The 21141-nt window shown below is 53.7% G+C and overlaps 1 protein-coding gene and 1 long non-coding RNA gene across 4 annotated transcripts in view; one reads left to right on the top strand and one right to left on the bottom strand.

Annotated features, from left to right (window-relative positions):
- Positions 1 to 3262, bottom strand: part of NDST1 (N-deacetylase and N-sulfotransferase 1) — a 64632-nt gene extending 61370 nt beyond the window's left edge. For 2 of the 3 annotated variants that reach the window (XM_055324828.1, XM_055324832.1), the window contains exon 1: positions 3161 to 3262. The gene's annotated coding sequence lies outside the window, so the exon portion shown is untranslated. Of the gene's footprint in view, positions 1 to 2879; positions 2999 to 3160 lie in introns of those variants that run through there. The other variant, XM_055324829.1, reaches the window with a different exon arrangement.
- On the top strand, positions 1246 to 20864 carry LOC129509361 (uncharacterized). Its single transcript, XR_008664344.1, has 4 exons — positions 1246 to 1584; positions 1969 to 2042; positions 19639 to 19758; positions 20638 to 20864. It is a non-coding gene; the product is annotated as an uncharacterized LOC129509361 (long non-coding RNA).
- Positions 20865 to 21141: the final 277 nt, after the last annotated feature.

The following is a 21141-nucleotide window of genomic DNA, read 5'->3' as shown; positions in this document are numbered from 1 at the left end:
CACTGAGAAACAAGCGGCACCTCATCCCATTTCATTTCCCCATCACCCCACTCCGCAGACATACATATTTAACAAATTACCCTAATGTTCCATTTCACGTAAAGCACGTCCAAGTCCTCCAAATGGTCCAGATATTTCAAGCCATACCCAAAACCAAATTCCAAGCCAGTACAAGTCTGCCCAGTCTCTAGGGACTTGCAGGCCTGGCTTTGGTCCCCAAGTATGGAAGACAGGTCGAGCAGGCCCAAAGCCCAGAGCAGAGAGAGCTCAGGGCTGCTGAGCCCAGAGACTATTTCCTCTATTTCTCTGATGCAGGGTCCCTCAGTTGGCCCCTGGGCCAACCCCCAGTGTATGATTCCATACTCGACCGCATCCTCAACTTGTGATTTAAAATTGTTTCTTGCATGCTCCTTGTTGACAGGAGGCTCACTACCTATCTTTTCTTGCTTGCTGGCTCCCTCCCTTCACCTGTTGATTCTCCCAGAGGCCTCTCTTCCTGCTCTGATCGTGATGATAAGGACCATCTGGCCACATGTCAAGGGTCATCCCCACCCCTCAGGACTCCTTTCGGTCATCCAGCCCCTCCACTCATTGCCCCACATTTCTGAGTCCCGCCAAAGTCCAGCTAGTAGTGGAATTTCCACTACTCTTGTTCCTACATGCTGACAGTGATCTGCCAGCGCAGGAGGGCCCTCTATTCGTGGAGTCTAGCAAAGGCCTACAGACCCTGTAAATCCAGATGCAGTGCTGGCACAGCCCTTGGAGCAGCAGTAATGCACAAATTTGCATCTCCCAAGAACTTTTATCACCTCCCCTACTCCATTGTTTTAAGATGTCATTTATTAACTAGCAAGCTGTTTTCCTTTAAAAAAGAAAATTACTCAGGGCCCCCAATCAGAGCCTGATCAGCAGTCATAAGATGGTACCCCATATAAAAAAATTGAGCCAGCACAAGGCACTAAAGCCAGTGGAAGTCTGAGTCACCCCACACATTCACTTACTGGCCTACAATGTGTCCTAGGCTCAGAAACCCCATATACACATGCAATTTCCAATAGGGTTCTATAATCCTGACACTGGCTCAAAGTCTGCCCCCATTACTGTCCTCAGGGACCTCTGGGGCTGGAGCACCTATAGGAGCCCATACGTTTAGCAATAAGGAGGACCCTGTTGATGATTCCCACAAGAGGACACCTGGGATATAAATCCCTTGGCCTATGTCTCTCATTGCCCCAGGGGCTCCACTTTTTTGGCCCTACCTCTGCCCCCTGCTGATCTGAAAGTGACCTGGCCTGAATGGAGATGAAAGGCTCTGCCGTCCCCTGGGTGCTGGAGAGAGGCCTGTTGACAAAGCCACCAGCTGTCCCTAGCTGGAGCCAGGGAGACCGGCTCCTCCCTGCACCACTGGCGCTGGGAGAGCATTCCGGCCACGGACCCAGGCAGCAACAGAAGTTGGACCATCACAGAGCTCCAGGCCCAGGCTCCAGTGGACTTCCCCTCTGCTCCAGCTGCGCACAATAACAAGAGCCAGGGCACAAGAGCTCACCCTGCACCAGTGCCAGGCAGGAGGAGCATCACCTGGGGGTAAGAGCAACAGGGAAAGGGGACAAGTGTCCTCTTAATTTCAACTGCAAGTGACAGTGTCAGCTCAGTCACAGCGGGACCTTACAGAGCTGTGTAGCTGAGACCAAGGCTGGGGGAGAGAGTCAAGTCCAAGCTCCGCCACTTCCCATGCGTGTGACCTTTACCATCTCGTGCCTCCGTTTCTCCCTTTGTGAAATGTGTTCAATAGTAAAGTGGGAGAATTGATTAAAAAATGTATGCAAAACAATTAGCCCAGCGCCTGGCACATAGGAAACATGCGGTAAATACTTGTTGAATACAAGCACGCCACCATTGACTGAGGCACCACAGGTTCTCATTTCATCCTTATTCTAGAAGATATACTCTATTTGCCCCATTTTACAGGTGAGGAGACCGAGGTGAGGGGAAGGTAAGGAATCAGCCCAAGGTCACAGAGCTGGGAAGTGACAGCCGCCCAGGTCAGTCCCCACCTCCGACGGGGGGGGGGGGTTGGGCGCAATGCTGCCGAGGCCACTCGGAGTGGCTGGGGGTTGGCGGGGAGGGGTCCGGCGCCGGGCTCGGCGGGGGTGGGGTTCCGGATCCCCGGGCCGGCGTGGCTCCCGGCTGACCTGCGTGCTCGAGTCCGGGACGGCAGAGCCCGGAGGCAGGCCGGTGCCCAGATCCCCGGCCTGTCCCGGGGCCCGCGCCACCGGCGCCCCGTCCTCGGCCCGGCCCGGCCCGGCCCAGGGCGGCCAGGAGCAGCGCTCGGACCCGCGGCTCCCGGCTCCCGGCTCGGACCCGCGGCTCCCGGGGCCGGACGGAGGAAGGGAGCTAGAGACCAGGCCGCGCACGGCCCCGGGAAAACCGGTCGGGCTGCCTGGCTGTGCCCCGAGCGGGGACCGGCCTCTAACCCCCTCCCTCGCCAGACAAAAGTTTCCCCTGTTCGGGAGGAGGGGAGGGGAGGGGAGGGGGAGAGGAGGGGGAGGGGAGGGGGAGGGGAGGGGAGGGGGAGGGGGCATTCCTCGTGAGTGACATTATCCGTGACCTACAGCTGCCGCGCTGCCCTCGCCCGCACCGGCCTGCCCCGGCCCCGGCCCCCGCCCGGCCCCCGCCCGGCCCCCGCCCGGCCCGCGCCGCCCCCACCCTTTGTGCTCCCGCGGGGTGCGCGGGCCCCGCAGCCTGGCCCGCCCGCCCGGCGCCCGCCCGCACCGAACTCGCGCCGGCGGCCGCCCGGCCCCGCGCGGCCTGCACGCCCGGCTCGGCCCCCGCGGCCCGGCGGCAGAGGACGGCCGGCCCCGGGCCTCGCAGCCCCTTACCTGCCCAGGCCGGGGCGGCCCCGGGGGCGGAGGCGCTCCGTGCCGCGGCCGTGCGGGCGCCGCGGGCTCTGGCCCCCGGGTTAGCCCCCGCCGCCGCCGCCGCCTCCCGCCGCTCCCGCTCCGCTCCCCGCTCCGCTCCGCTCCCCGCCGCCGCCGCCCCCTCCCCCGCCCCGCCCCTCCGCCCGCCGGCGCCCGGCCCCCGCCCCCGCCCCGGCCCCCGCCCCGGCCCCGCACCCGCACCCGCACCCGCGCCCCTGCGCCCCTTCGGCCGCGGCGCCTACCTCCCCGAAGCGCGGCCGCGGGAGCGGGGCTCGATCCCGTGATGGAGCGTGGGTGCCGGCCCGAGATCGGCTCCCGAGGCCGCGGCGGGCGGGCGGGCGTGCGGCGAGCGCCCCGGGGCGGGGGCGGGGCGGGGCGGGGCGGGGGCCGGGCGGGCCGGGCGGGCGGGGCGGGCCGGGGCTGCGGGGGCCGGGTCGCTCGGCTTCCCCGGGCTCTCCCTCCGCTCTCCCGGCCGATTCGGGGCTGCTCGGCGACCACGTGACGCGGCTGCCTTTGACCCCCGCCTCGGAGCGGGCAGGGGCGGGGGCGGGGGCGGGGGCCGGGCCGGGCCGCGGCGGGGGCGTCAGATGCGGGACCCACGAGGGCCCGGGGCGGCTGCCGGGCGTCCGGGAGGCGCCGACCCCGGGGAAACAAAGCCCGGGGGAAGCCAACAAGTTATTCGAGGTCAAAGAGGGAGCAGCGCTGGGGGTCGGAGAAAACGAGGGAGACAAAGACCCAAACCCGCCGCGCCTCCGGGCCCCCCACCCCCACCCCACCCCCACCCCCGGGAGCGACCTGGCCGGCCCGAGGGGGCCTCCCGGCTCTGCGGCCGCTGGGCGTAGGACAACCCTCCAGGGCCTCCCCGGACGGCTCCCCACCACCAGGTCTCTGCCAGGGTGACCCCTCCTGAGCTCCTGGGCAGGCCCTTCCCCACCCCACCTTTGCCCTGACTCTCCAAAACCCCTTTAGTCCCTTTATCATGATTATCTGGTTCATTTACTGGGCTCATTGTTTACTAGGATGTCATCTCCCCCAACAAGTTGTTCCCAGCTGAATCCCCAGCGCCCGCCTGGCGCAGAACAGGCGGATGAAGGGGTGGATGACCTTGTAAGGATTTCTTCTCTCACTGAGCCTCAGTTTCCCATCCCCAGGGTCACTTCACTCATCTCAAGGACCCTGCAAGTTAGGCAAGACTATGGTTGTCATCTTCTTTAAACGGATGAGGCCCAGAGAGATGCGATGATTTCTGGGAGTCTCACAGAAAGCTGAGTGGAGACTGTGCTCAGATCTCACTGCTCTAGGCGGGTGGGGGGGGGGGCCTTTTTGCCCTCTATGAACCATCCTGAATAATGAGAGATGGGGCAGAGGGAGGGGAGATTTAATTAGTGAGCCTTAAGGAACTTGCTGATGATGTGGATCAATAGGCCCCTCCCCTGGAGATCCTGACTCTGTGGACCTGGGGTGAGGCTGGGGCAAATTCGGAAAATACTAGATTGGTAGTTTCCTAAGGATCTTTTGAGGCTCAAGATTAACTGTAGGAACAAAGCTCAAAAAGCCTATGAGCAGCCAGAGCAGAGCCAAGAGAGGTAGAAAAGCCAAGCTGGAAATACGGGAGTAATTCCCTAAAGGGTCCTTTGTGCTGGGGGGAAGGGGTTTTCAGCCAGCGCACTCCTGTCTGAGAGGGAGAAAGATGCTGAGGCCCAAAGAGGTGCTGGGGGATAGGACTGGGTGCCTGACTCCTATACATGTGCCCAAGTGACAGCTTTGGGTGGATACCATCAGGCAGGAATGAGCCTAACAGTGGTGGTCACAGGCCCAAACTGCAGGCCATGTTCAAAGATGGGCTTGTGATTTCTCAATGCATATTTCAGCCTTGCCACCAGTTTGGCCTGGGAAATCGGCATCCACCAGCAAATTATCTTTTGTGATCTATGTTCCTGTGGTCAATGATTTAAAAGTCCTTGAAGATGCTCTGAGTCCTAGGCAGGATAAACAAGCCTCCTAGAAACTTACTCATGCTAATCTCTGCTTTAGAAGACCATTTCCATCCACATGAAGTCCCATGAGCATCTTCTCTGTGCCAGACCCTGAGCTACTGGTAAGGGAGAAGCAGGGTTGAAAGAGACTGGGGTCTGCACTCAAGAATTATACAGGCATGTTTGGAGATGATCGGCATGCCCCCCCACCCCCGCCCTCACGTTCAGGGGCTGGCAAAGCTGAGTGCCTCCTGAGGAGGCCCAGGTCGAGTGCTATGGCCTACAGCAAGAGGAGGGCAGAATGGGGAGCTTTGGGGAAAGGCAGCCTTGGAGAGAATCAGAAAGAATGAGTGGGATTGGGGTGGGGAGAAGGACATGCTTTGCACAAGAACAGCCTGTGCAAAGGCCACATGGAAAATGCTCAGGAAAAGCTGAGTGTCACATGGGTGGGAGGCAGGGGGCAGGAGGAGAAGGATGGAGGTAGCAGGAAGGAAAGAAAGAATGGGCAAGAAAACTGGAGAGGTGGGTTAGGAGCAGATGATAGGTGATCTCTTGAGAGAAGCTCTGCAGATCGGCCATTATCTTGAGGGCCTGATGGAGCAAAAAGGTTCTCAGCAGATGAAGGAGGTAGTAAGAGCCATGCTATGTGAGGGAAAGGGAGGCCAGTCAGGTCACAGAGCCATCCTCCTGCCCAAGCTGATTGAGATCTGACATCACATCAATGGAGTTGCAAATCCAAAGCATTTGGGGGGGGGGGTAACAGTGAACTGGGGTAACCCCCTATCACTGATAGCTACCTCTTCCTACTCTTTCACATCTTCAGCATTGCTGTTCACCAAGCTGGCCTCAAGGCCTTCCAGCTCAGTGTCATCCAGAAAGCCTGTAAGGAGGCAAGCCCCAGGCCACCCAGGGAATTTGCCTCCATGGGACAAGATGAAGCTGACCTGTATTTCTAACCACACCCCAGAAAGTTCTGAGGATGGCTGTCAAGATGTCCTGCTCCTCCATTCCTTTAGGAACCACCTACACTTGTCAGAGCTACAGGGACTTTCTTTGTGCTGACAATTCCCCCTGCCCAGACCCTCTCCTCAGCCCCAGGTGGCCTCTCCACTGCCCACTTGATATGTCCCTTGGCTGTCCCAAGGTCATCTTTATCCAATTCCACAAGTGAGAAGCTGAATACATTTCTTCCGTCCAGATCTGCTTCTCCCTCTCCTCCTGTGTCCCCAACTCACTTGTGCAGTCCAGACATCTGACACCAGCCCCTTGTCTCTGCATCTCATCCATGAGCCAGTCCCATTGGTTCTGCCTTCAGGTTTGTTTTTAATCTAATACAACCCCATTTCTTCTTCTTTACCACTGCCACCCTAGTCCAAGCCGCCATCTTATCTCTGCCATGGTCCATGTCCACACACAGTCTCTTAACTGCTCTCTCTCCTTCCCTCCCACTTTGCTGTCTCTGATGCAACCTTATCGTGCTCATTTCCTACTTAAAACTACCAATGGCTTCCCATTGATCTTAGGATAAATTCCGTACCTTGATGTCCAACCTCACCTCTTATCCTTAATGGTATGCCCCACCTTCCCTTTTACCTGACTAATTATTTGATAAGAGTGTGGACTCAGCCAGACTGCCTGGGTTTGAATGCTGGCCTTTCCACTATAAGCTGTGTGACCTTGGGCCTGTTTGTCAATGTTTCTGTGCTCAGTTTCCTTATCTTTAAAACAGGGAGAATAGGGATCTCTGGGTGGCGCAGCGGTTTAGCGCCTGCCTTTGGCCCAGGGCATGATCCTGGAGACCCGGGATCGAATCCCACGTCAGGCTCCCGGTGCATGGAGCCTGCTTCTCCCTCTGCCTGTGTCTCTGCCTCTCTCTCTCTCTCTCTGTGTGTGTGTGTGTGTGACTATCATAAATAAATAAAAATTAAAAATATATATATATAAAATAAATAAAACAGGGAGAATAATATTACACTTCATGGGGTTTTTGTGAGAATGAAATGAGTTAAATATGTAAAGCCCTCAGGGTGGTGTCTGTCACATGATGAGCACTATATATAAGTGTTACACATTAATTGTGATCCTTCAGGTCTCAAGCCAAATTTCATTTCTTCCCAGGGCTTTTCCTACACCCCTAATCCAAATCAGGCTTCCTTGTCTCTGTGCCATATCCCCCTCTCCATTACCCTTGTACTTACTTGTCCACTGCCCATCTCTCCCCCTGGAATGTGAACTCCATATGGGGAGGCCCTCAACTGTCTCAGATGCCCCTGAGCCCTACCACCCCACTCAGCACCAGGCAGAGCGTAGGCAACTCACTCACATTTGCTAAGGAAACAGGTGAAATGAAATTCAACAGATTCAGCACCAAATATATACAATCTACCTACAAAATGCTCATCAATTGTACTTTATTCATTTACTTATTTGACTTTTTTCTTTTTTAAAGAGAGGGAGCACCATGCCATGGTGGAGGGGCAAAAGGAGAGGGAGAGAATCTTAAGCAGACTCCCACTGAGCACCAGAGCCCAAGGCAGGGCTCGATCTCACCACCCTGAGATCAAGACCTGAGCTGAGGGACTCTTGGGTGGCTCAGGGGTTGAGCACCTCTTTTTTGGCCCAGGGAGTGATCCTGGAGTCCCGGGATCGAGTCCCGCATCCGGCTCCCTGCGTGGAGCCTGCTTCTCTCTCTGCCTGTGTCTTGCCTCTCTCTGTGTCTCTCATGAATAAATAAATTAAAAATCTTAATTAAAAAAAAGCAAACAAACAAGACAAAACCTGAGCTGAAATCAAGAGTCAGATGCTTAACCGACTGAGCCACCCAGGCACTTCCTATTTGACATTTTAGTACCTCTCCGATAGTCTGCCTCATGCCATCCTTAGGGGGGAGGACAAGTAGAGGGACACATAGATGAACAAGAAGAGGTGGCCCCTGCGCAGGAGGAATGCATAGTCCACTTTAGAGGGGACAAGTCAATGCAATGGTACGATGTTGTTACACGGGCCTGTAACAATTTTGTTTCCCCCGGGAGGTCTTTGGAACAATGAAAGTGAAAAGTAACTGAAAACAGACACAGTTGCTGACTTCAGCCAGCATCCCCAGTTCCTAGAAGGGTTGTCTTTAGAGCAATAAGGGTAAGTCCTGTCCTGAGGGCATTCAGGACACCTCATCACCTCCTCTTTCTCTGTCTGGAAACCTCCTATTCAGCCTTCAAGGTCCCACTTAAGCAGTACCTCCTTCAGGGAGTCTTCCTGCTCCTGCCAGGGCACCTTATGGGCCTCAGTCATGGATTTAGTGATTTTCCAGGACTGTAGTGGGATTTGTCAAGGACAATCCAAATTTCATGTCATTTGCTTCTTTAAAAAAATAAAAGGTGATTCAATGAATGTGTAACTACATGTGATTTCATGTTTGGACTTGAGAGAAGGCAGAAAATAGCCTCTGTCTGACCACGTGACCTCATCTGTGGTTTGGAGAATACAGTCACCGTAATTACAGCATTGACCACATGGTGTAAGTTTCCTCCCCTTCCCTCCTCTCTCCCTCCCTCCCTCTCTCTCTCTCTCTCTCTCTCTCTCTCTCTCTCTCACACACACACACACACACACACACACACACACACACACACACACAGTGAGTTCTTCCTGGCAGATCTTGATAATCTCTTCAACAAATAAAGGAGAAAATCTGTGAAATGGGTGGAATAACCATGCTTCGGATGAACAATGGCTATAAAACATTCTGAAAGCAACCGGAGACTGTCTGAAGTGGGGGACAAGGAGCAATTAACGGCCACTCATGACTTGCTCTGGCGCATGCCACCGGCTTTCTGTTTGTTACTCAGCAACCCAGACAGCATGAAGCTCAGAAAGGTGAAGTAACTTCGCCAAGATCAGCCAGACAGGAGTGGCAGAGGAGGTTTCCAATCCAGGTCCATCCAGCAAAAAAAAACTGGGTTCTCATCAGCATTCACCTCAACTCCCAGGTGCCCAGGGGCCATGAGCCCCCAGGTCATCCAAGAGCACCTGGGTTCCGTGCTCCCTTCCCTCCCTTCCAGGCATTTCCTTCCCACCCTTCCCTGCTCTAAACCCACTTTCATCGCTGCTGCTGTTGCTGCTCCTTGGAGAGTACCTGCAGCTGGTTTCCAAAGCTGTCCCACATCTGGGGCCAGGTTTCTTGTTTCAGACAGAACCTAAAGATGCGTGTCATGCCTTCCCCAGACCATCCCTCACTCTCCGGAGCTACCACGGACCACTGGAGGGCTCATCTAGCACAGTCTCTTTCAAGTATCCTACTTTTCCTTTGTTTCCGAAAGCATTTTCTCATTCTGTTAACCAAGTCCTGAGGACCACACAGAGGTTGAGAGGTAGACACGGTAGAGATTTTTCACCCCCATTTTGCAGATGGGAAAATGGAGATTTGGCTAACCAGCAGGAGATCCCCCCAGCTAGCAAAAATACCAAGCTGTGGCTACACAGGATCTGCAGGCCACCTGCCCGCATTCTTCCAAGTCCCTGGTGGGTTTGTCTTGACCATGGAACAGATAGAACAGCAAAGGAGGTGAACATCTTCACAATGCTCACGCCAGGAGGTAATGGCTTCTGCAAACAAATGTAAATAGCTTAATGTCCCTCTTTAATGTGTTCATTGTCATGCACCATTTACGACCTGGTGAAAGAAAAACACACAAGGACGTGTGGTCTCTAAATGATGTCACTGCAAGGGCTCAAAGTCCCCTGAGGGCAGGGCAGGGTCCAGGGCCGAGTTCAAGCCTGGCAAGCTGAGTGGAAGATTCAGCCGCCATCAGCATGGCAGGTGCCAAGGGCCTGGAGGGCCTGTTCTTTCCCAAAACTCTCTGCTGCGGTCAGGGGTGCTCTGCACCACCTTGCCCTTACCTCCAGGCCATTTCTCATCCACTCCTCCACTCCCTGGCTTCCTCATTCTTCAGTTCTCTTCAATTGATTCCCTGGGGCTAAATACTTCTAACACCACTCAAATCAAAAGATTGCTCTTAGGGCACTGGGGGCCTCAGTGGCTGACTGTCTGTCTGCCTTTGGCTCAGGGCATGATCCCAGGGTCCTGGGATGGAGTCCTACATTAGGCTCCTTTCAGGGATCTGCTTCTCCCTCTACCTATGTCTCTGCCTCTCTCTGTGTGTCTCTCATGAATAAGTTAATAAAATCTTTAAAAAAAAAAAAAGATTGTATTCATCAATAGGGAGGAGCATTTCTCTCCAAGATTCCCATCAATTGTCCTAGTTCATTCTTACCACTCCAGTGGGGTAGGGTTAAGCATTATGATGTCCATTCTTTAGTTGAAGAAACTGAGGCTCAGGATCCCAGTAGCCCCGCCCCCTGCCATTGCCTCAGTGAAGCTGGGGAGAGATGGTCTAGGTTACCTGGTCTGGGGGCTGCTGTCCCATTTTCCTTGGTCCCACTGCTCCATACATATACCCAGCCCACTTTGTTCGGCTCTCCTGTCCTCATCGCCCCTTCCCCCAGTTTTGGCGTCATGGGCCCCCTTGGCTTCTTGATTTATGATTCCTGAGCCAATCTGATCTGCTTCCTTACAGAAATGGAGAAACCAAGGTCCAGGGAGGAGCAGGGCCTGGCCTCAACACCAGTGACATAGGATGACTTGGGGAGGACCCTGCCTGGCAGCCTTCCCCCATTGTCCTGCTGTGTGTGTAACAGAAATTGAAGAGGTAGCTCCAGCCAGGCAAGGACTCCCAGGAACAAGTGTAGATACCATTCCTGGTCCCCTGCAAATGTGCCAGCATGGGGCAGGGGGCAGAGCTGACCTGGTGGGACGTTGGCTCAGTGACTAGCATGGCAGTCAGACTTTTGTCTGGGCTGATCTACTCCGATAAGCCTAGAAGTTTTATGTTTCCAAGGCCTCTTTTTTTTTAAGATTTTATTTATTTATTTATTCATGAGAGAGGCAGAGACACAGGCAGAGAGAGAAGCGGACTCCCTGCAGGGACCCCAATGTGGACTCAATTCTGGGACTCCAGGATCATGCCCTGGGCCAAGGGCAGGTGCTCAACTGCTGAGCCACCCAGGTGTCCCTCCAAGGCCCCTCTTTACACCCACCTGCTGGGCTGGGTCTGTTCTGAGATGAGTGGGGCTGAAGGAGAAAAGAGTGAGGGAGATGCAGGGATGCTTCCCCCCATGCACACACTGCACATAGTCCCACTCACTCACAGTCATAACCTGTGGTTATGGTATGATAGTCACCATCTACCCCCACCTACCTCCCTTCTCCCCCAACCACCCTCCATCCAGTGCTTAAGAGCTTGGGAGCCAGACTGTCCAGGGTTGGAATCCAAGGTCAGCCTTCTCTTCCTGTCATTGAACAAGCCTTCAATCATTTATTTGTAGAATGGGGATAGTTACTTTTACCTCATAGAGTAGATGAGATATCAGGAAGCTACTTAGCACCAGGCCATGTACAGCTATAGTTGTTACTGTTACTTTCCTTAACTCTGGAATTCCTTCTCTCTGTTGTACACATACATCCCCGGAAGCTAACCCACAGGCTGTCCTCAGCCAGCTGACCCACCCTTGTGGCCCTCCCACCTCTGACCCCTCTACTCCAGGCAGCCTGGGCCCCTCAAGGCCTGGGCACAAGCCATGTCTGCCCAGAATGCCCTTACCTCTACCTCTTCATAACTCCAACTCCCACCCCTTCCTTCAAAAGTCCCACCTCCTCCAAGAAGCCTTCCCTTTCTGACCTCTGATCTTCCTCTGGTGTGTTGCTGAGGCCCTGTGAGTCACTGCCACTTAGTCCTGCCTTGGAATTCCTGATTCTGTTGGAAAAAAAGCTTCTTCCTACTTCCGCTAAGAGTCTCTTTCAAGCAGATTCGGGGCACTCTAAATTAACCCCCTGATCCCTGTGCCACCCCATGCCCCAGTGCCTGTAGCCACCCATCCCCCATCTATCTGGAGCTGGAAATAGGGCAGGGTCGAGACCATGAGGTACAGGCCAGTTATCCAGATGGACAGACAGGACAATCTACAAATTGAGAGAGGCTGGAAGGACTACCTCTCCTCTGTTATTGGGATCTCAGGAACAGTTCTGCTAAGGGATAGGGAAGCATAGAGGGTCATCTGGAGCTGAAGGTTCCTGCTTGGGGGTACTTAAAGTCCACCTTTAGGAACAGTTGTCAAGGTAGGCCTTGCAATCTATAAGACAGCAGCCTGAGAGGCAGAGGGACAAGACTCAGACTCCCCACTTTTCATGCGGACTTGTCTGGGAGGCCTTGAAAGGTGCTCTGGGAACCAATCTCAAAGATAGAAAAAGGGCAGGGGGTAGATCCCACCCAACATGAAGAAATAGCATTCAAGAAGTCCAGTAGCTTTGGCTCCAGGGAACTTTCTGGCAGGTGACCAGAAGTGGTAGGCAGAAGCTTGTCAGCACTGGTCAGGATGGGATAGAAGGATCCCTATATTGGGTGAAAGAAAGACCAAAATTCTCAGATTCTTCTAGGCTCTGAGAGTTACTGTCATCAATGTAAGGATCTGGAAATCTAGCTCTAAAATTCTATCACTTTAAGGTTCTGAAATGTTACAATTTAATGATTCTGAGATTTTTAAAAAATGTTTTATTTATTAATTTAAGAGCATGTGGGAATGCGGGGAGTGGGGCAGAGGGAGATGGAGAGAATCTCAAACAGACTCCTCCTTGAGCGTGAAGTCCCACATGGGGCTGATCCCATGATGCTGAGATCATGACCTGAGCCAAAAATCAAGAGTTGAATACTTAACCAACTGAGCCACCCAGGTCCCCCTGATTCTGAGATTTTAAAATCTTTTTTTTAATTTTTATTTATTTATGATAGTCACAGAGAGAGAGAGAGGAGAGAGAGAAGCAGGCTCCATGCATCGGGAGCCCGATGTGGGATTCGATCCCGGGTCTCCAGGATCGCGCCTTGGGCCAAAGGCAGGCGCCAAACCGCTGCGCCACCCAGGGATCCCCTGATTCTGAGATTTTAAAATATGATTCTATGTTTTAGAGCAGCTCTGTCTGTTAGAAATATGATGCAAGCCACTCCTTGAATTTTAAATTTTCTAAAAAAAAAAAAATAAATTTTCTAGAGCCACATTTTTAAAAATACAAAGAAACAACTGAAATCAATTTCAGCAATATATCATATTTGATTCAATATACCCAAACTATTAGCATGTTGACATGCAATTAATATAAAGACACTATTAATGAGATGTTTTAAATTCTTTCTTTTGTACCAAATCTTCAAAATCCATTGATATTTTACATTTACAGCACATCTCAATTCAGACTAGTCATAGTTCAAGTACTCACTAGCCACATGTGACTAGTGACTACACTGTTGGACAATGGTTTAGAAACCTAAAATCTATGCCTCATTTTCTAAAACTCTAGGATGCTGTGCCTCCAAGATTCTAGAATTCTGCAGCATCCTATGGTTCTATAATGTTACAATAGTGATTCCACCAGATTTGAATGTTTTTCCAAGTCTGCCCCAAGTCTGCTTGTGGATAAGGCTTGCCCCCACATGTCTTTTGTGTGGATAGATATCCAGGCCCTGCAGAGTCCCTGGGGAGTGAGGGGCAGGGAGCCCTCGCCTCGGCTGCCCTCTCCATCTGTCCCAGCCAGTGGCAGAGGGGGTGGGCGTGCCGGTGGGCCCAGGGTGCTGGCCTGTCTGTGTGGAGCTGCCTCACCAGCCATCAATCCACATCATCATCTCTCCATCCATGCACAGGAGCCTGGAAGTGAAACTCTTGCCTTTGAATCTCCTTGGGGAGGAGCCATGCCCCTGCCTCCCTCCCTTCATTTCTGTCCACTCTGGAGAGCATCTGGGGATGGGGGCTACTGCAGCAGATGGAGCGGGGGAGTGTGGTGAAAACCCCAGCTGGAGGCCGTGAAGGTGGAACTGGTCTCCATTTGCTGGAGGCTGCTGCCGGAGGAGCCCCGAGGAGAGCAGAAGTCAGAAACCTACTGTCTAGGGCTAGGAGACCCAGGAGGGCTCCCTGAGGTCATGAGTTGTGCAGATGGGGAAACTGAAACCAGAGAGCAGAAAGGGTTTCCCAATCTGGGCATAAGGCAAGTGTTGTGCTCTGCCAGGAGGATGCCTTCTGGTTAGCCACGGGGTTCCTCTTCCTACTCCCAAGCTCCCTCTCCTGTCTCCGCTTGCAGGCAAAGCCAAGGTGCAAACCTGGCGCGGCAGGATGTCAGGGCAGCTGCGGGAAGGCCCCACAGGTGTTTCCTCCAGGTGAATGACTACTTGGTTGGTGGATTGTCATGCCAGGCCCAGAGACCCCCTGGCTCTAGCCCAGCCCCCAGGCTCTCGGGTCCTTCAGAGGGCCTGGGGATTGGGGGCTTGGGTCTGGAGCTGGACTTTGAGGGGCTCAGCCGACGATGATCTGCCGGGCCCCATTACAGTAAAATCATTAGTTATGTTTTATGATCAAAGTTTTCACATAATTTTGCACATCCTCTAGCTCTTCATCCCTTCGGAGTCCTCCTGCAGCCACAGACAGTCCCATTTCAGCCCCATGAGAGTGCAAGAGGAAAGTTGGACAAGATCCGCCACCAGCACCTAAACTCCCAGCCCAAATGCCATGCAGAGAGGGCCTGGTGCTAGAGCTCGGTTACAGTTTCATTTTCTCCAGGTGGGGAAACTGAGGCCCAATGAGATGCTCTGACCTGTCTCAGGCAACAGAGCCCAAGAGAGGGACTGGATCTCTGCCACCGGCTGCCCATGGGGGATCACCCATCTGCACCCATCTGGGCAGCCTCCCCCACCTTGCCCCGGCCCCTGGCACCCAAATACTCTGCAGCTGAGGAGACAAACATTAGGAGTCACCCGCAGCCACATTTTCCATGGGCTGCTTCCAGGCCGGGTTTCCCCTCTGAGGAAAGCCCCAAGGTTGCTCTGCATGGTCAGGAGAACCGGGGAGGAAATGACAAAGATCCTGCTGCAGAGGGCGGCAGAAAACAGCCCAACCTTTGGTCTCTAGGGGTGTGGCTGTGCCAAAGTGGGGGCAGGGGCCAGGTGTGGAGGGGAGGGGCAGTTGGAAGGTAGACCTGGAATCTAGATTTGGAAAAGCACAATTTTTTTTAAAGATTTTGTTTATTCATAAGAGACACACAGAGAGAGGCAGAGGGAGAAGCAGGCTTCCTGTGGGGAGGCTGATACAGGATTGGATCCCAGGACCCCAGAATCATGACCTGAACTGAAGGCAGATGCTCAACCACTGAGCCATCTGGGTGCCCCAGAAAAACGTAAACTTTAGAGTGAAATGAGCCTGGGGTGAGTCCCAGTGCTGCTACTGTGTAGCCATGTGATCTTGTGCCTGTGGCTTCACCTGGACGATCTCCGCTATTAATTGGCAAAGACCCATCTCCAGGCTCGTGGGAATCTGAGCGCACGGAAACTGTGCCCGTGGTTCAAGCTGAATAAATGTTAGTTTTCGCCCAAATGCCCTTTCAGGAACCAATCAGTCCTGGGGGCCCCCTATCTGCCACGCTTGGCTACTATAAATATGCTCCATAAATACTTGCTGAATAAACGAATGAATGATTGTTGCCAGCCAAAAATACAACAAATTTAGAGGAGGGCTTTGAAGTAGTCTATCAGCATATCTGACAGACTGTCACAACTCGCTGGGTGGCCTCATCTGTTAAAGAATATAATAGCAGCAAATGTTTGTTAAAGTATTCACTGTGTGTCAGGTATTGCCAAGGACCTGAGAACACTTTGTTCTCCCAGCAGCACTGAGAAGATGTAATGTGTTATAGATGGGGAAACTGAGGCACAGAAAGGCTAAATAGCCCCAAGGTCACCTTGCTGGGTGGTGGCTGCCCCTAGGCATGGACCCAGAGCTCCTGGTCTTTGCTCAGAGATGGCCAAGGGCCCTTTCGAACTCTCCCTTCCAGGGTCCCCTGACCAGGACTCCTCCGGGGCAGGGGTTCTCTTTCCTGGGCTGGTGCTACTTTGGGCTCCCCATGAGTTTTGCAGGAACCTGAAAATCAGCTGCTGGGAGTGTATGGGGGAGATAAAGTGGCGGTCGGCCCACTCCAACACTGTCACCCGGGCCCTTTGTCAGAGGCAACTTCTCATAGCTTCTCGGCTGCTTGCTGCTTAGAGGGAGGCAGGCAGCAAGGCCATGGGGATTTGGGTTCCAGCTCCTTTGTTCTGCCTCAGCTCATCCTCCCCCCTTCCCTGCTGCAGCTTCTGGACCTTCCTCTTCTTGGTGCAAATGCAGATCTTGAACTTGAGGTTCACTCTCAGGCAGACTTTCCGGCATGAGCATGATAACCCAGGGCTGGGAATCCAGGGACTGAGTTTTCTGCGCTGCCAAAAACCCAGGGGTGCTTTTCTCTCCAGGTGGGCAGATTCGTAGAAAATCTGCTCCCAAATGGTCAGGAATATGCCAACAACGCAACAATACACATCAGTTTACAGAGACGCTCCACAGAGATCACACAGTTCCGTCCTGACCACTCTGGTTAGAGATGGGTTAGATTGTTATCATTCCAATTTAAGAGAAGAGGAAACTGAGGCCCAGGAGAATCCTCCTGGTGCTTGTTCATGATTATGCAGGCATTCAGAGGCAGATGCAAATGTTTCCCCAAGGCTCCAGAGATTGTATGGCAATAATAACTACTATTGTCAACATTTACCAAGCTGACTAGGCCAAGAACCCTTCTCTTATAATCCCCTCAACAATTTTAAGTAGTGACCCCCATGCTACAGATGAAGAAACTGAGGTTTGGAGAAGCAAATCACCTGCTCAAAGTTCAGTTATTTGTAACCACCAGGCAGAGTGTCAAAGTCACATTTGAACTCAAATTCTATCTGGCTCCAAAGTCTCAAGTCTTAAGAGGCAAGACAGGGCTGCCTCCATCTGAAGTGGAGGAGTCACCGTGTTTCCCAAGGTGGGGCCTGGGATGAGCCTGGCCTCACTCCCTGATCATGGTGCTGCTTCAGGTCTGGTACACACAGCTCCTGGGAGCCCCTCTGGCGACAGGTACCACCAGACTTTGGGGACACACTGGGGTCACATCTGAGTGTGAGCCCCCTCACACGTAATAGCAGCCCCTGGTCTAGGCTAATGTGGTCCTGCGACAGCCTCACAGATGAGCTCACACATATGTGCACAGTGCTTCCTTTCCTCCCCACTTACTCCCTCTCTTCTTCCCCCTTCCCCTCCTTCTTTCCTTCCTTCAATCAAACACCAGCCAAGTAGGCCTCTTATTTCTACACACAGACATTCACTTCTTTTGCCAACCTCCCCCAGTGCAAAATGGAGATGTAGAACCCCTGTTCAAAAATAAGAATTTCAAGACAGTGACAGCAGAGCATTTGAACAGGTGTAGGGCCTAGTATGAGTGCACCAGGGGGTGTGAGTGCACAGGGGGCACACCCATGCACTGGCCTTGGCCCAGCTCTGCTCACTTTCCCCTTCTAAATCTAGCTCCCTGCTCCTTACCCTCCTATCTCATCCTTGAACATTCCAAGCTCTTTCTCACCTCAGGACTTTTGTAAGGGCTGTTCTCCCTGCCACAGATCCTTTTCCCAATCTTGTCTCATAACTGGGTCTTCCTCGATGTTCAGGTCTCAGCCCAAATGCCACCTCCTTGGGGAGACCTCCCTGATCCCTCAGTCTAAAGTGGCCACCATCCCTTCCTTGTGCATGACGATCTGTGACCTCGAATGTACTTGTCAGTTTACTGTTCATTGTTCCTCTTCTCCCCTTGGATGTTGGCTCCACAGGCAGGGCCCAAATCTGTCCTGTTCATCATTGAACTTCTGGGGCCCAATCCAGTGCCTGGCATCTAGTAGGTGTTCAGGAACTACTTGTAAAACAGTGAATGAATGAGTTAATGGACACAGACACCCTAATACACACATACATACACACACACCCACATCTATTCCCACTCTCCTTCCACCACCCAGACAAGCACTGGGGGCTCCCCAAATATCCTGGTGCCCCAGATGCCCCAACACAAAGATCCGGTAAGACCCAGAAGGGCAGGATCCTGAGGCCCCACAACAAAGACACACAGAAGTGGCAAGGCCTGGATAAAAGAGAAAGAAAAATATAGAGAAGGAAGGAAAGAGGAAAGAAGAGAGACATAGAGCCAGAGGAAGGAGAGAAGGTAGACAAAGAGGGGAGAACAAGTTAGGCTTGGTGATAATCCTGTTTCTTCTCTTTATTAGCGAAACTAATAATTACTATTAATACCTGGCCCCTCCCTGGCCCTTTCATCCAGGCTGGTGGGGAAGTTTTGAAGATGAAAGTCTGGGGGGTGGGGGTGGGGTGCTCTCAGATGCAGTTTCCAGGGCTTCACAACCACTAATTAAACCTGGCAGCCCCCTCCAATTACCCCTCCCTATGCCCCCCATGCTGTGCCACCTGACTCAATGCCTTTCCAGGTGGGAAGCTAGCTGAGTAGCTGTGGTTGGGGACGAGGGACTGTCAGCAGAGCCGATCATGGGGAGGTGCCAGAAAGAGGAACCTCACACCAGGTGGCACTGAAATTCAGGAACCCTGCCCCCAGCTGAAATTACAGCCTGTCCCTGAGGCTGGCCTCCCCACCCCCACCTCAGGGTCTTGCCTCTGGGCCCTGCCAGATGGCAGTGGGGGGAGTGCCATGGAGAAGGAGGATCTAACCAGACAAAGAGAGGGTCAGCGTGTCCAACTCCTCCACACAGTCTCAGGACCACCCGGTCCTGGTCTCTGGCACCCTCAGAGGCCATTTCATTCCACCTCCCTCAAAGAGGCCTCCCCTTCCCAGCAGCTGTGATTGACAGCAGGCTCCTCTGCACATCTGCTGTGATGGGGCCCTTGCTACCTTCCATTCGTAAGCCACCTGGACTGCGGGCTGGGTGACCTCCCCCAATCCCTCGACATTAGAACAATCTAGAGGCTCCTAAAGTTACATCAGCAGCCCAGACCTTCCAGTGAGCCTCAACTGTCTGCCCCATCTTTCTACTAGGAGGTCCTACAGGGAGCTCCAAAAGTAACAGGGCCTGAGCTTCCCACCCTCCACAGGAATCATGACTTCTCCAGGCTCCACTTGGTAAATGGCCCCACTGTGCACTCACTGCTCAAAATCCTATAGATTCTACTTCCAAAGTAGCTCTTGGATCTGGATTCAGTCCTCCCATCCTTACAGCTCCTATCATGCTCCGAGCCACCATCTCTCACCTGCATGACTATCTTTACCTGATTCTCCTAATGAAGGCAGAGTGAAATTTGAAATACACAAATCAGAACAACCCATACCCTGCTTCGAGCTCGTGGCTGCCTTCCCATGGCACCCTCCCCACCAGGGCCCACCAAGCTCCTGGCTTCCTGGATGATCTTACCTCTTTCCCCCTCTTTGCCTGCCCCCCTCCTTCAAGCTTTTCTCTGCGTTGGCAGCCCTCACGCTAGCTATGTGTTTGGCTGTGCCTTCTCACCCTCCGGGTCTCTTCCTCGGAGTCCAGTCCCTACCCCCCTCCAAGAGAATGAGGCCAGCCCTGTGAACATCTGGAGTCTGGGTTGGCCTCTTTCCCTCACAGCATTTCAGCTGGCTGTCTCTGCCACTAGATTCTGTTTTGGGTCTGTGCTATCCATTGCCTTATTGTTTGCCAACACCTAGCACAGAGCCTAGCACGTAGTAGGCACTCCACAAGTGTGCAGAATGGGTAAGTGCCCCAGAATCCATATCCTGGTACCCCAACCCATTGCCTTGCTCTTCCCTCCAGGGTGACCCGGAGCAGGTGCTCTGAAAGCCGGCCCTGCAGCATGGTGAAGTGCAGAGCCTACTGGCAGCCACCTCTAACCACTTACTCCACTCAGAACCAGCCCCGAGAACCAGACCTTGGGTATGTTCCTGACCTTCTCTAGCCTTGGCTACCTCTCTGGAAAATGAGGATAAAAATCTGAGCTCCTGGGGATAAGATGAGGCATAAATGGAGACTACATTGCCAAGGCCATCTCATGACCGTGTCCCAGGTGAATGTCCTGACTGAAGTACAGATTTACACACACAGACTCACACTCATACCCCCCAACCAACTTCTGGGCTCAGAAACAGAGGAGCAGGTCCCTCACACAAGAGCATCCCCCCACACCAGCCTCAGCCAAGGCCGGTCCTTCCCCCCAATGTAGGGATCATGCGCCATCTAGTGGGGAACCTAGGCGGGAGCAGGCATTCTCAGCCCCTCTGATCCGCTCAGGGCTGGGAGGGGCGGGACGGGGCGCGGGGGGGGGGGGGGGGGCGTCCTGTTACAGCTCCCTGGGACCGCTGCCTTGGTCTCCCTCCCTGGGCAGAGCTGGGCCTAGCAGCACACACAGGGACTGCCCATCCAGGCACTTAGCCTCTCACCCCTCAATCTGGGAGCTCACTCCCCACCATCCCCTCCCCTCTAGCCACACAGAACTTCTCCACGAATGATCCTAAGTAGATCCACATTTTATATAGACTCAAGACCTTCCCACAAGCTGTTTTCTCAGCCTGGGAATCCTCCCCCACCCTCTTCTCCCTGTCCTGGCTGACCCCTAGCCCCTACTCACTCTCTGGGCCTCTATTTAAACAGCACCTGCCCAGAGGCCCCTGACCAAGCTAGACTAGCCTTCTGTTGCCCCCCACAGACATCCCTCCGCCCTGTTGCAAAGCCTGCTGCACATATGCCATGCTTCTTGCCCATCTTCCTCCTTTAACAGAGACCTTGACAGAGGCCCTGTGATGCTTCCCTCTGCAGGGTAAGTGCTCAGAGGGCCCGGGGCCTGCACATTCAACCACGAGTGAGTCCTGTGAGCATCAGCAGCAGGCAGGTCACAGACCGTGGAGGACAGAAACTGGAGGTTTCCAAGAAGGACACAGGGAGCTGCTCTGGGCCCCGCCCCACCTCCAAGCCCTAGTGCCCACTGGGCTACAACGGGTCTCTGATTCCTGGCTGTGTGTCTGTGGTGAACTAGCTCACCCTCTCTGGGCCACAGCTTCCTCTTCCCATGCTTCCCTTGCCCCCTGTCACAAAACTTGTCTCCAAGGGGAGTAGAGGATGGAACCCATGAGCAAATTATAGTATGAACTGTTAGGGCGCTTGGGTGGCTCAGCTAGTTAAGCGTCTGCCTTCAGCTCAGGTCATGATTCCAGGGTCCTGGGATGGAGCCCCGCATCAGGTTCCCTGCTCAGTGGGGAGTCTGCTTCTCCCTCTTCCCCTGCTTGTGCTCTCTCACTCTCTCTGTCAAATAAATAAAAACTT

Source organism: Nyctereutes procyonoides, unplaced genomic scaffold (genome assembly GCF_905146905.1).
Source record: "Nyctereutes procyonoides isolate TBG_1078 unplaced genomic scaffold, NYPRO_anot_genome, whole genome shotgun sequence".
In the NCBI taxonomy this organism is placed as follows: domain Eukaryota; kingdom Metazoa; phylum Chordata; class Mammalia; order Carnivora; family Canidae; genus Nyctereutes; species Nyctereutes procyonoides.
The sequence above is the reverse complement of the archived record's forward strand: the minus strand, read 5'-3'. Positions and strand labels throughout refer to the sequence as shown.